This window comes from Acipenser ruthenus, chromosome 22 (assembly GCF_902713425.1).
Source record: "Acipenser ruthenus chromosome 22, fAciRut3.2 maternal haplotype, whole genome shotgun sequence".
Taxonomy (NCBI): domain Eukaryota; kingdom Metazoa; phylum Chordata; class Actinopteri; order Acipenseriformes; family Acipenseridae; genus Acipenser; species Acipenser ruthenus.
This window is the reverse complement of record NC_081210.1, coordinates 3615918-3633543: the sequence shown is the minus strand read 5'-3', so window position 1 is coordinate 3633543 and position 17626 is coordinate 3615918.

Here is a 17626-nt window from a genome sequence, read left to right as displayed (position 1 = left end):
TTATTGCCTCCTAATGGTGATGCAGTATTTTCAGGTTCAAATGCTTACCATACAAAGACTTCACTAGCTAACGAACTCAGTACTGGTACGATATTTAATATTTCAGTCCTGTTCATGGACAGAGACAACATGTGTTGGCAGAGCTCTCTAATCTGGATCAGTCTGTGGGTGATCCAGATCTGTCATGCAGCTGTCATTGTTTAATTCTCTGGTTATAGACTTACATGTTCTGTAAATCTCTAAAACAACGAGTCAATCACTTGATAAATTAAGAAGTAATTGTCTGATAATGACAATATGAAAAAAGTAATAATTCTTTACTTTTGGTTGTAGCTTAGTACTCATAAATGCCACAATCAAATAATTTGTTACCAAATCCAGATTTTCGCATATAAGCAAAAACACCTGACATACAGGTCGCTGCATTTGATTCTTAATAATTAAAACCTGAACCAAAGCCTACATTCTTGGAGTTGACAAACAGTATAGGAGGGCACAACTTACAAAGGTATGCTTTTGTTAAATAAAACTAGTCGTAGTTATTGATATATTAGTCAATAGGACTAATATAGATCAGTTACAAAGGGGTGGGGAGAAGACTGGTTAGGGAATAAGCTACTTGGTGGAAGTCACCTGAGCTATAATACATTAGGGATACATCAATATCTCTAATGTATTATAGCTCAGGTGACTTATTGATATATTAGTCAATAGGACTAATATAGATCAGTTACAAAGAGGTAGGGAGAAGACTGGTTAGGGAATAAGCTACTTGGTGAAAGTCACCTGAGCTATAATACATTAGAGATACATCAATAAGTACAGGATCCAATGTGCCCCATGTTTTTTTCTGTATTTAAAATTTTTCCACTGTGCTTTTGTATTAGAAGAGTATAAAGGTACTGGTAAGATTAGCTGCATCGTTTCACAGAAGAATTCCATGTTGGAATGGTCTCCTTTTGTTAATAGATAAGGACAGGTAGAGGTTCCTAGTTTTGAAACCCAACAGTAGAAGCGGTGACCCTGAAGGAATATTCTCTTTAATTGTGCTTTACTGCTTCCAGCTATGAAACCAAGCTTCTCTTAAACACTGTAAAGAAACCTAGGCATCTCATTTGAGCCTAGTGGGTACATTTAAAATCAAATAGAGTGTGTATAAATGTGGATACAACAACAGTGGGATGCTGTATACAAATTCATAGCATTCATTTTCAGTCTATAGCATCCAGACTCATCAAAATCAGTATAAAAATACAGAGAAAGCTGTCAGTGAACAGTCTGTATCAAGAGGAACAATAGACCTGACTAAATCCCACTGGAATAGCAAGATTATACATAATGCTATTGTCTACATTACTGTAAAACCAATTAAATATTAAGAAATAAAAGTACTCTGAAACTCACATGCCAAAAATCATATGTCTACCTATCATTCCCCATGATTATGCACAACTGGCATGACCCACAACATCCATTATAAAAGATGAGCAAAATACTGGTAACACATACAAAGTCTAAGACAACGGATAGAAATGAAAAGGTTTAGTGGAAGAGGCAGAAGAAGTATAGAAACCTAGCCTATTTTCTATCCTTGAAATATTCGTAAAAGCCATGTCTGAATATTGTTATATAAGCTTCCTATAAGCTATCACCGGGTTAATTAAACCTCAACAAGCAAACACTGTTATTTCAAGACCAACATGATTTAAAGGTACAGTGGGACTAAATTAAAATCAAGCCGTTTCTCTAATGACAAGAGAATTCAATAATGACATACGGTAATGAGAAAAGTAAGACACAGAAAATGTAGTCAACCAAGTTTAATTATATATATTTAAAAAATCAATTAAGGCATACGTTTCTGTTAATTTAGTACTACGTGACAAGAAAGTATAATTACACAATATATTATATTTGTTCTAAAGACTTCATATTATTTATTTCTTAGCAGATGCCCTTATCCAGGGTGACTTACAATTGTTACAAGATATCACATTATTTTTTTTACATACAATTACATTATTTTTTACATACAATTACCCATTTATATAGTTGGGTTTTCACTGGAGCAATCTAGGTAAAGTAGATACAGCAGCAGAAAGGGTACAGCAGCAGTGTCCCCCACCTGGGATTGAACCCACAACCCTCCGGTCAAGAGTCCAGAGCCCTAACCACTACTCCACACTGCTGCCCTATAACCCTAAATGAGCAGTTTGAACTAAATGAGCACACTGAGGTTTAAAGGGCACACTCATCTCATTCTGCAGGATCATAACTATAGATGTCAAAAGAAATTGAATGCAACGAAGAACAGGTTTTCAGTTAAAAGTCCAAATTCTAACCCTGTCTATGTTTAGTGTAAAGTTGGGTTGTTAAAAAAAAAAAAAAAAGGATGTGAATAAAACATGGAGCAATTACAAACCAACTCTGAAAGAGATACATCTCTGCCTAAAGCCAAGTCTTCATGCTCAAGCCTCAAGCAAACTGAGTTCAATGGCCTTAAAGGAATGCTAACCAAGGTTCCACTTTCTTACCTCTTACTCAGACTAACAATATTGTGGAATGCGCAGATATTTCAAAGACAACTCAATAGAAGTTGCTGCTGCCTCCTGGTAATAAGGACCTCTCTATGGTTTACCTTTAAAACTCTGCTGTTCTTTATATTTATAATTAACTCCACTGGTGAAAGGGTTCATGTCAGAATGTAATTCAAATTATGCTAATATTTCCATTACAAAAGTCTCTTAACTTTTCACAACAGGAAAGCAGGATCGCCAGTAAGTGAGATGCCCACTAACTAACCCTCTAGCTAACTGGGTCCTAGTCCTGTGTCTCGTCACGTAAGCAATAGCCCTGCTCATAATTAACCTCCCAAGTGCCGGCTTTCCTGTGGATGACTAGGCCCTGCACTAGTAATTTGATTCATTTCACTACATTAAATCCAGCATTAAATCATGTCGTTTTGGTCTCTTTGCTAAGGTTGATTTGCAGTGTGGGACTAACTGATAATAAATATGTGCTTGATTATCCTACAATTGCACTGACTGTGTTGATGGGCTTTTACAGTGTTGCTATTCCATTGCCACATCTTACTCACCGCCCAAGCCGGTGATGTCAGTTACATTTGTATTTATTTGGCTTCAAAACAGAAAAGTTTCATGTAAGCGCCTGATAAAAAAAAAAAAATAAAAAAAAAAAAGTATTAATTATGAAAAGTATTTTCATACCAAGCCCTTCCAAAGTCTTTACAGGTGTGTTTATGTGTGTGTCTTCTTGATTTTATTTAATACAAAGTTCAAAGGTATAATCAAACCAAGACTGAGGGGATGGAAATAAGACTCCTGTTGCATAGCAGTATCACTCATTCCAGGTTTTAATACGAGCTAGATCAGCCCCGGTGTATAGGTAACAAGCTCAGATGTTATGAAACTCATAGTAAAACCGGTTGCGGATCAAACTGATATGCAATGGGAGTCTTATTTCCATTCCTGTATCACTGTACTTATTATTAATAACAGTAAAGTGAAATACAGCTTTAAACAAAATCTAATTTTAAACTTTGGTCCAGAAGATAACTTTTCAGCTGGTATGTGTATGTTATTAAGGTGAATTCCTCCCTGTTGGCCATACTGAAACAAGGTAAAGCAAATCAAAATATAAGGATGGGGGAAAACCAAAGCGTTTGTCAACTTGATAAAGAGGTTTCTTTGGTTTTATTCCGATTACAAGTAATAAACATAATAGATAGCTCTAGAACTGCAATCTACAATCTACAAGAGACAACCAAATGCCTTTAATAAGAGATGATTAGAAGAAATCAATAAATATTATGTATAGTCGAGTGAGATAAACCTCTCCACACACTCACATATACACTGCTTAGGCAGGCATATAAATTACATATTATGTACGTATATAAACAGGGTAAGGGAAGTGAGGTGACAGTGGGATTAATCACTACTGTTTTCATTACTTACAGTAAGGCACAAGCACTTGATCTCAATATACAGGAGGTGATTCTGGGCCATTCCATGAAAACGTTTGTTAAGACTGTCATTGATTAATATAAGACTAATGGCAAGCCCAATATTTTTGTGGTCCTGGGTCTATTTCATTACACAGAATCAAGCATTTTAGGATTATCTGATGCAACACATTTCATTGTGGTCCTATTGTACATAATAAGACCATGGGGAGTTAGTCGACAGCAGGGGAGTACACTACTGATTTGTACAGTAAATGGGCCAGTTAGCACCTTTGCTACTGCAGTGAGTTTATTGAAATTTATATGGGTGAAAACAGCTAGGAAGGCTCAGCTCTTCTAAGGACGCTGACAGGTACTAAATTGTTATGCTTTAGCAGAGTACTGACTAACTATGGATCAAGAAGATCTGAGAAATGCTGCGTGGTTTGCAGCTTGGAGTGCACAGCACTTCAGTAAAAGGCAGGGTTGGGGAGAACACTGCATGTCTTTTTGATTATGGCACTATAAAGGTTCCAGGAATAACTATGCTTTACAAATCCATTATCCTTTTTATCAGGCTTACAACCACACAAAGATTGCTTTTTATAACTATAGTAGGCTAGGTTCTTATTTGGGTAGGTTACTCTTTTTAGGCTATTGTCATGTTTGGCCATTTCAAGGTTCTTTTATTCAAAACCTCAATGTGAATTTCCAGATCCCATGCACAAGTATATACTGCTTGAAATACTCTAATAGCCCATGTAGTACTGTAGATGTTCCTGAGGACCAAGGGTTAGTTGTATAAAACATTAAACTTGAAGTAAATGTTATTCTTTACTTCCTTTACATTTTTTGTCCATACAAGCAAAGGTCCGCTGCATGGAGAACACCAGCTAGCACCACAACATGGTTGGAATGCTGAAGAACTGGCAAAGGTAGAAAAGCTTTGCAATGGCGGGCATGTGCATGGTCCCTTAGCTGACCATCTTTGTGCTCCCACACAGCTCTGGGATGCTGTTTCCCTAGTTAGAGCATCATTTAATTTACTGTCTCAAAGCGTCGGGAGCAAACAGAAATTGTCAAGCCACGATGGCAGGTGTTAAAAAAAAAAAAAGAAAAAAGGCAGGCAGGCAGGACAGCAGCAGTGCAGAGGTTAATCTGCTCTTAATCAAATCTGTTCTGCTCTTCTTTCTCCCGGGAAGCCAGAGATAATAGACATGTTTCATCGGAGATTAGGCAGCGGGCCTCAAAAACTCTGTCACAAGGAGGCTTCCGTATGGCTGCCAGCGCTTTCACACACCTTGTCACAAAGAAAACCCATTCATTCTTCTCAGTGTGCTTTGATTTTCCATTAATTCAGCTTTTAAATCGTAACCTACTACCTTTGGTACAAATGAGGAGGGCTGTAGTCTGTACACAAGCTCGTTATTTAATTTTCTTTACCCTGTAACTAAACGATAATCCATTGGGAGTTTTTACATTAGGCATTAACAGTACAATACCTTTCTTTCGTACAATTAGAAGGCGAACAGAGGGAAGGATGTTGGATTTTAGCTGTTATAAAGCCTTCAGATTTGCTTACATTTGAAATTATAGGAAATTACTAAGTAATGTTATATAATTTTATTATTGTAACATTAACCTAATCAATATTAACAGTTATTACTGGAAACAGAAGAAAATTACAGATATTGATTACATCATTCCTGTTCTGTACTGTGGTGTAAGCAGATGATAATGTAAATGTTATTGTCGATTGATCCAAAACAGCACCCACAAAAACAGCGCTCAAATAATGTCATTCTGCCTTACCAAGACATTAAACAGGTGTCCTTAGAACCACAGTTTTTTACTCTTCATTAAAATGCATTTTTATTTCAACTCAAAAATAGTACTACTCAAAACAAACTAAAAAAAAAAAAAAATGACAATCGTTTTGACTAGAAATCTTTCTTAATGTCTTCAAGTGTTTAAAGGTTATGGCTCAGCTCAGCAGTAACTTTCCACTTTTTTTAACATTTGGCACTTTTTTAAACAATCATTAAGATAATTATGTTGTCTTCAACAACGTAGGAGGTGCTGGTGTGCTTGTAACACATTTTTGGTGAAACCAATTTTGACAACATAATCACTCAAGTCCACTGCAAAATTGCAGCTTATCCCTTAAAAGCTGATTAACTATTGAGCAATGTACAGCTTCTAGCACTGTACACAGTACCAACCCACCCTGTCACCCTGTTTGACTGCTGCAAACAGACACTACATTTGTGGCAGCAATTTCCAGGCAGGAGTGGGTTAAGTAACATTACTGCACCAGTTGATGGTGAGAAAGCAAGGAAAGGAAGTGGTGATGAATCAGACCACTAACTAATATCTTAATATAACCCTTCTGACGGTAATGGATTACGTCCTGGTCTAATGCACCGGCCTGTCATCACTGGAGTGAAATGAGTTTGGTGGTCTGTACTCACGTCCCTGGTGGATAGCAGTTTCGCCTCGCAAAACTGTCACACAATTTGTCACACCTGCCAGTCTTTTACTTGAGAAAGGCCTCGGGATTAGATTACCACAAGACGCTGCAACCATCTCACCCTTCAACATGGTGGTCCAACCACAGGTCAGGTGTGGGGCTATAAAGGGGCAGTGCCCTTGGGATGCTGCGCTAAAGCTGCCAGTGTAGGTCTGATATACATGTACAGTGAGATTTGTAAACCTTCACCATTAACATGCACTTTAAACAAGCCAAACGTTATTTTGCAGGAAGTGGGCAGCAGCTGCACAGCACTAAAGAACTATAAAACCCTAATACCACGTCCTTAACAAAATTCTCTGTTGCAAACTATTCATGTGCATGCTATGTCATTTAAAAAAAAAAAAAACTGATTGACAGGCGGCATACAAATGTTGTATCTGTAGCATTATGATTGCATTTAGGGTCTATCTTTGTAATTATTCAGCATTTGGGAATCAAAAGGGGTAGGATTTTGAAGAGCTGGAGAAAAGAGTTAGCTCTTTTTCCAAAAAGAAAAAAAAATGCAAAAAATAGTTGCATGTACTGTATAGGCAGCATTCTCTAGAAGTAAAACTAACAATCCCAATTGTTCATTTGATGCATTTATTTCTAGTTTCGAAACAAAACGTAGCCATTCAGTTTAAACCTTTCTAAACTAGGCGTCCCAGCATTAAGACCTGATACCAACCAACTCAAAGTCCTTTCAGGGATGGAAATCCCTCCCATCGTATAGCAGTTTGATCCATTCATGTGCTTGTTACATATATACTAATAAAGTTTGTATTAAACTGCTGGACTGTCAGGCCATTTAAATGAATATAACTAGCACATCAGTCCTGAACTGTGAGATCTACCTCACTCTGGGTGCCAGAGCACATCATGGCAGACAAAACCCTCCCTGCTGAATTTGTGTCACATCGTTAAGCCCTGCTCCTTTCATCAGAGCGCAGCTTCATAAGTCAGGCTTCATTATGCCGTTGCTCTTTGTTTGCTTTGTTTTCTTCCCTCTAATTGCCTTTCTTGGTGCTCCGAGTGAGAAACCCCTTGTCACAGCCTTTTCTTCCGAGCCACGCTTCTCTTTCATGTTTCTGATGTCAAGTCTCTCCTGTTTTTTTGTTTTTTTTTCCTCGTCTTCCATTCCTCAGCACTCCCCATATGTTCCTGTTTAATATTTAATCAGCTCCACCTTGTCTGCAGCATTGCTGGCTTCGTTAGATAATTAATGGCTGCCTGCATCTCATTTGCCTCAGTTGATGCATCTGCAGCCAGTAATTAGAGCGGGAGTTTATTAGCGGCAGCGGGTTCGTTTATTTGCGAAGCGCTCTCCTTGATTGAGGCCACTGGGAACCACACGCACGGACAGGCTGTCTCTGCCCTTAATAGCTCCGCTTTGTTTACATTTTTACTACTAGTTTTGCAACGCTGCACACCCTGGCAGTTCAGGGGAACAGTTGGCGCTGCAGATTTGACTTTTATAATTCAGTAAATAATTAGGTAATTCATGGCAATAACGCTCCGCCAGAGTAGCCGAGCAGCTCCAGTGTAATCTGGCAGAGAGTTTTATCATCTGGCAGCGAAGGAACAGGTCCTATTAACCACTTTGCTCACTATAATCCGTTTGCCAGTTCTTGCCACCCTATATGAAGGAACTCTAACATGACACAGAGTTGCTTAGTAACAGTGACCAGACACACAATACTACAAGATGTGTTTGCAAGTAAGAGCTAGGACCAGTAAAGTTCAGGTTATTCCTGGGGCAGGCAGTTGCTACTCCAGTTACATGTCAGTTAGTACTCCTACTGCTTCTACCTGCTGCTCTGCATCTTCACTCTGTTTCATACATTATATTTCCCAAAAGATCATATCCCATGGATATTGTATATTCACAGACATCAATGTACACACATTGAAACAGGGTCATACAATTAGAGCAAATACAAACACACTGTTATAGCACTAAAGATAACTATATTCTAAAAGTTGATTAAACTTTTAGCCCCCAAGATATGGCCTCAGTAGCATACACAAACAATCTCAAGCAGGAAAGACCTATAACCAAGTTATCTCACACATGTGGGCAGCAGTGTGGAGTAGCGGTTAGGGCTCTGGATTCTTGACCAGAGGGTCATGGGTTCAATCCCCGGTGAGGACACTGCTGCTGTACCCTTGAGCAAGGTACTTTACCTAGATTGCTCCAGAAAAAAAAACCAACTGTATAAATGGGTAATTGTATGTAAAAATAATGTATAAAGAAAATAATGTAATTGTATGTAAAAATAATGTGATATCTTGTAACAATTGTAAAAAAAACTCCTAAGATGGTTTCCATGTTTTGAGTCTGCTAAGAAATAAATAATAATAATAATAATAATAATAATAATAACATGTATGACTGGTTCTCTAGATACTGCACATATAAACTGTACAAGCTAAAGATATCTACTTGCTCAACTGGGGGAGCAATGCCTTCTTCCAAATGTGCTGACCGTTTGCCTATAAACAGAGATCTAGTTTTCATCTTCCCTCTCTACACTAATTTTCTCATAATTTATTCAATTTGAGTGATTGTCTATGCTAGCTCAAAAGGCTTTTCCTTCGAAGAGGATCTAATGAAAAGTGCCTGCCAGTTCCCTCGCTTAATCTCTCTCAAGAAAAAGTCAATGTAGTAGTATGTGCTTATAAGAGATCAATGAAATACAATTAATGGAAGGAGAAAATATGAGTTACGGAAATATGGGAAGGGGGGTGGTGTACTTAGGATTCTGCCAGCCTGTTCAAAAAGGACACTGAGAGGGTTAATGAGACAGTGCTTCTTTATTTGACTAAGCTAGAAACATAGTAATTTAGTTCATTTCATTATTGCCTGACTTATGCATGACATTTGTAGTCAGTTAAATAAATTCATTTTTTTCTATTTACTTTTTGAATAATGGTTCCCTCAGTGTGTTAGCAAGTTCAGTGTATTTCAAACAAACTTAAATAAATACAGCTACCCTACTTTTTTTATACAATGTGTTAGAACACTATCCTTCAAAAATAGTTGAACCACAAGATAGCTAAACAAAATGTATTCAGTTTTGGAGCAATTGTGCCACAGAAAAAAAAAAACTCCTAAGATGGTTTCCATGCTGTACCGCACATATCCCCACAAATACAACAACAATCAGTTTAATCAGGCATCATTAAATTGAATGTTCTGTGGGCCGATCCGCTCTGAACTGCATATGTGCTTTTGTGGAATGTCCTTTTTAGAAACTGCCTACTTATTTGACTGCTGGAAGGCAGGTTCATAACTTTATTGGGAAGAATGTGGTAATACATAGTTACAAAATAGTTTTCACACAGCTTTCTTAGCCATATGAACATTATTTGAGTACTTAACTGAAGTTAAACAAAATATTCCTTAAAACAGTCCTTGGAGTTTTGGGTTATCTTCAGCTGCTCTAAAGACAGAGACCATGCCCAAATCAAACTAATGCAAAACTGCTTTCAAAGTGTGTGGGTCACAATTGGATAAGGTCTTCGATGTTCTCCATTTTTACCTCATATTACTCCCATTACTGAGGTGGATAATGTGGTCGGTCACTGGCTCTTCAGATAGAAGGGCCTTAGGGGACAGCTCAATGCTCATACTGATTGCATTGGTCACAGCAATAATATCAAAGCAGATGGATATAAATCTACCTGAGAAATGAAATTGCATGATTCATGTGCATTTTCTTTCCCATCTGCACATAATGCATGGGAAACCATGGGTTGGCAATGTGTCTGCGAAGAGGAAGGAGAGTTTAAATATGTTGTGAAACAATGGAAGCGCCCAACCCCCAGGCTCCAACCTGAAATGCCAAAATCTTCAGAAGATCTTTCTTTTTTTCTATATACTGGGGATTTATTTTTTTTAAAAGTTGAAGGTATTTTGATTTATTGTTTGTGCAATGAAGTACATATTAAACAACTTGAATAAGTGCTATAGATATAACCGATTATATTCATCATATATACTGTCCTACTGTATAGTGTACTCTGTATATGCATTTGTGTGTGCATGTTACTGTTATTACAAGCTGGCCCACCAATAGTCAGATGCTAGAGCTGTGGTTTATGAAATATATACTTTATAGGCCTGCAATGCATTGTCATTGTTATAAATTAAAAAAATTCTCAAGTGAACACATATTGACTTCTTTACCCATGTGTTTCCATTCAAAAAATACAATAGTTTAATAAAACATACCAGTAGATCAGTTATTATATCTGTAGGGTTGCCCAGTATTTACCATCTTTAGAGTAACAACACTGTAATTATGCTGCTGATCCGGGCTGCTGTCTACATTGGAATGGAAGAACTGCAAGACAAGAGTTAATGACTGTGACGCATATCTGATTATTTTTTCAGGGAACACAAAAAAGATAGAATGTCATAAATACATAGATGAAAGGACTGTGTTTTAAAATAAGTAGGCTTCTATTTAGATGTACTGTAGTTTTTTTTGGTACAGTACTAGATTTTCAACAGAAGTAGTATTTTAATTCAGAATGATATGATTCTGAGAACGTTACTTACCAAAAGATACGACTCACACGTGGACTGTAATACAGTTCATGCTTTTAAATCCAGTATGTATTGTAGCAGTATGTAAAATTCCCCATTAATGACCCAACAGCAAAATGAAATCAAAATGTTACCCATGCACAGAACTGTATAAAACGTAAAAGGCAATGCAATTTAGCAACAGAATATAGTGCTCTATAAGGCCCTAATGTCACAGTTCACTTGCAAATGAAAATGCACAAAAGCAACTAAAGATCACATAATAATAAAATGCATCACAGTATCTAAAACTGTTTAATCATTAAGTTTTACATTACCGTAGTTTGTCTCGTTCGCTTTGTTTTTCTACATTTTCGTCATGTGAAATTGGAGGAAGCGCTGTATAACTGCACAATAAAGACAGAATGATTTGGCTTGCAAGAAAAAAAGAAAAAAAAACGCCAGCTGATGGATAAACAAATACATTGTAACATTGAAGAGATGGGCTTTGTATCAGAAAACTGGTGACAGAGTCGGAAATCGTGTGTGACAGGTAAGTGCATTAATTTGTTACACACATATAATGGGGATTGATTTTATTCTTAATACAGGCAGTAAAACGCAACTGATGAGTATCTGGGTAACGGATATCCGAGTGCTGACTGTACATAGATATATATATATATATACTGTGGTTAGCTGTTCCTGGAACTTCTCATGCTCTGGGAAGCTGAGTGTGCAGTAATTCATATGTGATCAATACACTTTCCAAGAATGTGTTTTAATTCCTGTTCGGAAAGTTCTAAATAGTCATTTTAATAGGCCAACCTTACCGCATGTTACAAGTTCTCCGGAGCTATTTGTTGGTTGGTTTTGTTGCATTTTAATAAAACTTAAATGTACAAGAAAAATGCAAAACAGTTATTTTGACCTGCTTTGTTAACTTGGTGTTAGCATTATTTAGAATAAGGCACTGATAGTATTAGATTCTCCAGGATATTTGGGGGTGTCGGCCTGTCTGTAAATCACACTTACATCTTTGTATAATCTGAAATATGGCTTTCTAAAATGTGATTAAACTTGCTATTAATATTATTTAACATAAGTAATTGGGAGTATCAGGTTGGGGATATATGGAGGTGTCACTGTCTGTACATCCATTCTTCTGTAGGTCATACTTACAATTTGACATGTATCTTGAGAACAACATATCTCATTTTGAAGAAACTTAATGTACACAGGGTATTGAGAGTAACACAATCTAGGCACATATGAACGTGTATGTTCATAGATATGTAATTCTATTCTACTCTGTATATACTGGTTCGTATCAACATTTTTCACCATACTGATAGCTTTAATTTTGAATTTACAGCCTGGCTTCACTGACATACTTGTTATTGTTCGTCTTCAGCTTTAAGCCATTAGAACAGGCTGAGGTAAAGCCTTGGAGAGCAGCTGCACAGTTTGCCAAAGGAAAGCTAAGCGATGTGCAGGTGTAGAGGAGCAGCCTGGCAGGCTATTCCTGGGTAATAGGTAACCCTGAGAAGCAGGTACTGAGCACTGCTTGCATATGGTGGATAGATCCCTCCATGAGCATGCCTCATGGTTTACTTCTGGTCTAATTTCCCTCCCTGGTAGGATGTGAAAATGCCAAGTTAGCAGATATTCAACTAATTTCACTTTCCCGTACCCACTGTATCAATCACTTGCTCTCCATCACTTCATATACCCAGTTCATAATATGATTTTCCAAAACTGTTAGCATAGCCACACCATTTTATATAGATACACTACATTTTTCTGCACATCTTTTTAACATATGTATTTCTTGGTGCTGAATTAGCATACAGTCAGCACTCGGATATCCGTTACCCAGATACACGTCAGTCTCGTTTTACTGCCCTTGTATTAAGAATAAAATCAATCCCCATTATATATGTGTAACAAATTAAAGCATTTACCTGTCACACATGATTTCCGACTCTGTCACTAGTTTTCTGATACAAAGCCCATCTCTTCAATGTTACAGTGTACTTGTTTATCCATCAGCCCATGTTTATTTTATTTATTTTTTTCTTGCAAGCCAAATCATTCTGTCTTTATTGTGCAGTTATGCAGCGCTTCCTCCAATTTCACATGACGAAAATGCAGCAAAAACAAAGCCAACGAGACAAACTACGGTAATGTAAAAGTTAATGATTAAACAGTTTTAGATACTGTGATGCATTTTATTATTTTTTTTTTTTTTTAAATCTGTGATCTTTAGTTGCTTTTGTGCATTAAGGCCTTATGAGCACTATATTCTGTTGCTAAATTGCATTGCCTTTTACGTTTTATACAGTTCTGTGCATGGGTAACATTTTGATTTCATTTTGCTGTTGGGTCATTAATGGGGAATTTTACATACTGCTACAATACATACTGGATTTAAAAGCATGAACTGTATTACAGTCCACGTGTGAGTCGTCTCTTTTGGCAAGTGACATTTTCAGAATCATATCATTCTGAATTAAAATACTTCTTCTGTTGAAAATCTAGTACTGCACCAACAAAACCAACTACAGTACATCTAAATAGAAGCCTACTTATTTTAAAACACAGTCCTTTCAGCTGTGTATCTTTGACATTGTATCTTTTTTTGTGTTCCCTGAAAAAACAGACAAGGGTTGGAAACGGGCCAAAATAAAATAATCAGATATGCGTCACACTCGTTTAACTGTCACTGAAGTTAAAATTTGACAGGGTTGGATATGTGCTGACTGTATGTGTGTGTGTGTGTGTGTGTATATATATGTGTAAATGAGGCTTTCACATTATCCACCGGACATGGGTGAGCCCTGGTCATTAGTTGTACCTAAGTCATACCTGTTGTGCACCTCCATTAACTATATAGCTCTCAACATGTAAACATGATATCTAGTACACTATAAGGAATCATATTGTTAGCTACAATCACTTTAAGTTCATAGCAAAAAAACAAACATTGGTACTATAGTTCAGTGCCAAAAAACATGCAGAGCACAGAACCTGTGGTTGTATAATAGTTGGTTGAAAGCAAATGCATGCAATATGTCCTGATCTAGAAAGAGACATGATAGCTACTGAGACATCAAATGTAGTGCTAAAGTTGAAAAGTTATGTTCTGACATTCACTGCGTACGCATGGTTAATATTTATTAACCTTAGTCTTGGAGAGACTGCAGTATGATATATATATATATATATATATATATATATATATATATATATATATATATATATATATATATATAATACTGCAGTGTATATATATATCAGTGCTGGCTGTCTCCTTAGGAACAAGAATGACCTATGCATTCTGAACGGAGACCGATCCCTTGGTGAGCAGGGCTGAGCAAGATGAACTGCACTGAGAAAGCAAAAAATTATATGTACATATCAACAGATTTTTCTGAAATGAAAAGTAGTACCATTCTGCCTTGGATGGGCTCTAGACTGTAGTTCATGTAAAAAAAAGAATCATAATCTCACTTCACCCTTTAATGTTTTTTGCAACTGGTGCAAAGCTTTTTTGCCGTACCTATAAGCGCATAGACAGGTGGCCACTTATAATCAAAGCAGCACGGTGATGAATTTGCAGGCTGAATTTAGACTTTCACCCTGGTACATCTTTATAGCAACGTCTTCTGGGAATCTTACCTCGTCCTCGCACCAGCCAATATAATAACCATATATCATCTAAGACAACAGTGGGTACTGTGTCACTTAATACAAGGAAATTATAGATTGTATCTGATGGTTTAAAAGTTAGTCTTCTCCTTTGGGAAGACGGGTTGCTACAGTAGGATTGTATTTTATTTTTTCTTTGGAGAGCAGTTGGGGGAGTTGAAGAAGGGTGCTGTCGACAGTCCATCCATCTCATCTTAAGTAATTTCAATGGCTTGTTCTATATCTGATGTGCCTCATTTCATGCATGTAAAAGTGCTGCTTTTCAGAGCGGCATTTTAGATAATTAAATTGTCTTGAACTGTCTTATACAGAGAATTAACTAACAGGTTGAACGAAATTAAAAAAAAGGTCTTGTGGAAAGATTTCTTCACTTGTATTGTCCCCCTTTATATTATTATTATTATTATTATTATTATTATTATTATTATTATTATTATTATTATTATTATTTGTTTATTTAGCAGACACCTTTATCCAAGGCAACTTACTTATATTTGTGTCTCCCTGTCAAGGGGTAGATGTTCTATTTTTGTCATGCTTCCCCTACCCTTTCTAATACTTCCTTTGCCACTCATAACTCATGAACAAGTTGATGATGCCTGTACAAAGTTCAGATGGTGCCAGCTTTTTTTGGTTAAAAAAAACAAATGGAGCTGCTATATTAATAAACTTCATTTAATGAAAATGATAATGGACTACAGATTGAATTAGTTAATGGGTAAGGCTTCATCATTCATTTTTGTAAAAAGGAGATACTGGAAAGAACCTAGTGGGACTTAAAAATCAGCCCACCTGTCGATAGTGCAGGTGTTCTAGCAGCTGAGGTTGTGGGTCAGTTGGCTGCTGCCCGTTGCCTGTGGTCAGTAACCCAGCTGGTAAGCACCTGGTTTGTAACTAGGGAAACTATCTGCAGTCTACAGCACAGTAGGATTATAAAATAAACTTCCCAATAATAACCCAGACTGCTAATCGTTTTTTTTACCACAGTAGAAGCGTAAAGTATTGTAGGCAAGCTATTTATTCTTAAATGCTTAATTTACCTATTTTAAAATTTAAATATATTAATATTATGAAAGTACTTTTACAAATGATTAACTGAAATCGATTTAAAAAAAGTTTTTCAACTTTAATTTTCATTAGCGACTGATCAATTAAGCAGAGAGCTCAGCAGTCGTGCCAGGGTGCCTCTAATTTCCTCATGCAAAAGGTTACAGGACCCTATTAAATTACCTTTATTAGGAACACATCCTTTAAACATGCAGTGCACCATGCTTTTCTTGTTTAGTTTGTTCTGCTTCCCTGGTTTATACCATTACTTGCACGCCTGTTTAGTTCAAAGAGGGACAAGTGTTCTACAGAAACAACCACACCTGCATGGATGGTCAACAAACTTGGAGTAAGTAGAGTGAACACGTGACGTTGGGGAGTTACTTAAGGGGAGTTACCTAACCTTAGTTTGCTAGAGTTTATATGGCATAAAGGCCAAGTGCAGATGTATAAAAGATCATGCAACAGATCACTGAGATGACATAGAATGCACAAATGAATTATGCAGGTCTGTAATAGGATGTTGGGTACAGCGGCTCATTGATGTGGGTCCAGATGCAGGCTTCAAGGGACGTGGAGCAGGAGGTTAAATCTGTAGGCCTTTGACATATCGGGAGAGGGGGTGCTATTTAAATGAACTCCTGCATATTTTGCAAAGGAATTACAGTATACCTCACTGGCTGAAGAAATTCAGATGCACACTATGATTGAAGTAATTCATAGCCGTATTATAACACAGTGTTATGGGGCAGTGCTGAACGATGACCTTTCCGTGGGGTGTAGACCCCCCAAATCAATAGGTTGGTAGAAAATCAAACTCCACATGATTCCTCATGGTAATCAATTGCAAAAAAAATGCAATAAGCTTAAATAACCCAAAGGCTTTGGAATAATGGTACCACATCAGTAACATTTTGACATTGTGATATTTAAAATGCATCACAATAATAAGAACCAATACAGAATGTTAACCCATTGCAGTACTACGATACCAGATGTCATGTTTGTCTCAAACCCATCGTTGACATTGCTGGTAATTCTGTGGTCAGCTAATGGTTCTTCTGGGGCGTCTTTAAAGTAGTAAACTGTTATTATAATGGTATCCCAATGGTAATGGTATGTTTTCTCAATAACTTCTTATATTCATTTCCATCCTCAAAACAAAGACAAAATGTATTTCAAATAATTTGATATTTATTTAAAGAAGAATGTATAGGATAATATAATCAATCATAATGTAAACCAGCAGTTTCTTTGGCTAAGATGTGGTTTCAGATTCTATCAGGAGGCATTTCAAAGCATGACATTTAGTGTTGTTCCTTTAAATTTGCATCAGCGGAATAAATCTGCTGCGGCTCTATCAATTCCTTCCTAATAAACTTGCCTTGGCACTAATTAAAATGATGGGGCCCCTTTGGAAATAGTGAATATTCAAGGTCCTATTACTAGAGCTTGTTTGGAAAGAGATCAGATATCCAGTTCTGCCTCTGCTGTCTCCCCTGCCCATGCACTTGTGCAAGGTCTTATAAATATTAATGGAACTTGTTAAGTATTTGAAAGATCAAACATTAGGAAAATTCTCGGCAACATCCAACACATTACCATTTCATTTGCAGCTTTAAATATTTTAATATAGACACCTTTGCCACAAAGTAATTAGCCTAATTCACAGTCCACCAACATACTTGTAATGATCAGATTTAATCTACAGTACTTAACAAATATTTACATTATAAAATTGCAGTTTCTGACATTAAGCTGCTCTAGACACTGTGGTGGGCCGATTAAATGTTGAAAAGGTACAAATTGAAAAAAATACAGCTCATTAACTTTCCCCTTAAGTTTATAAGACAAGCTAGTT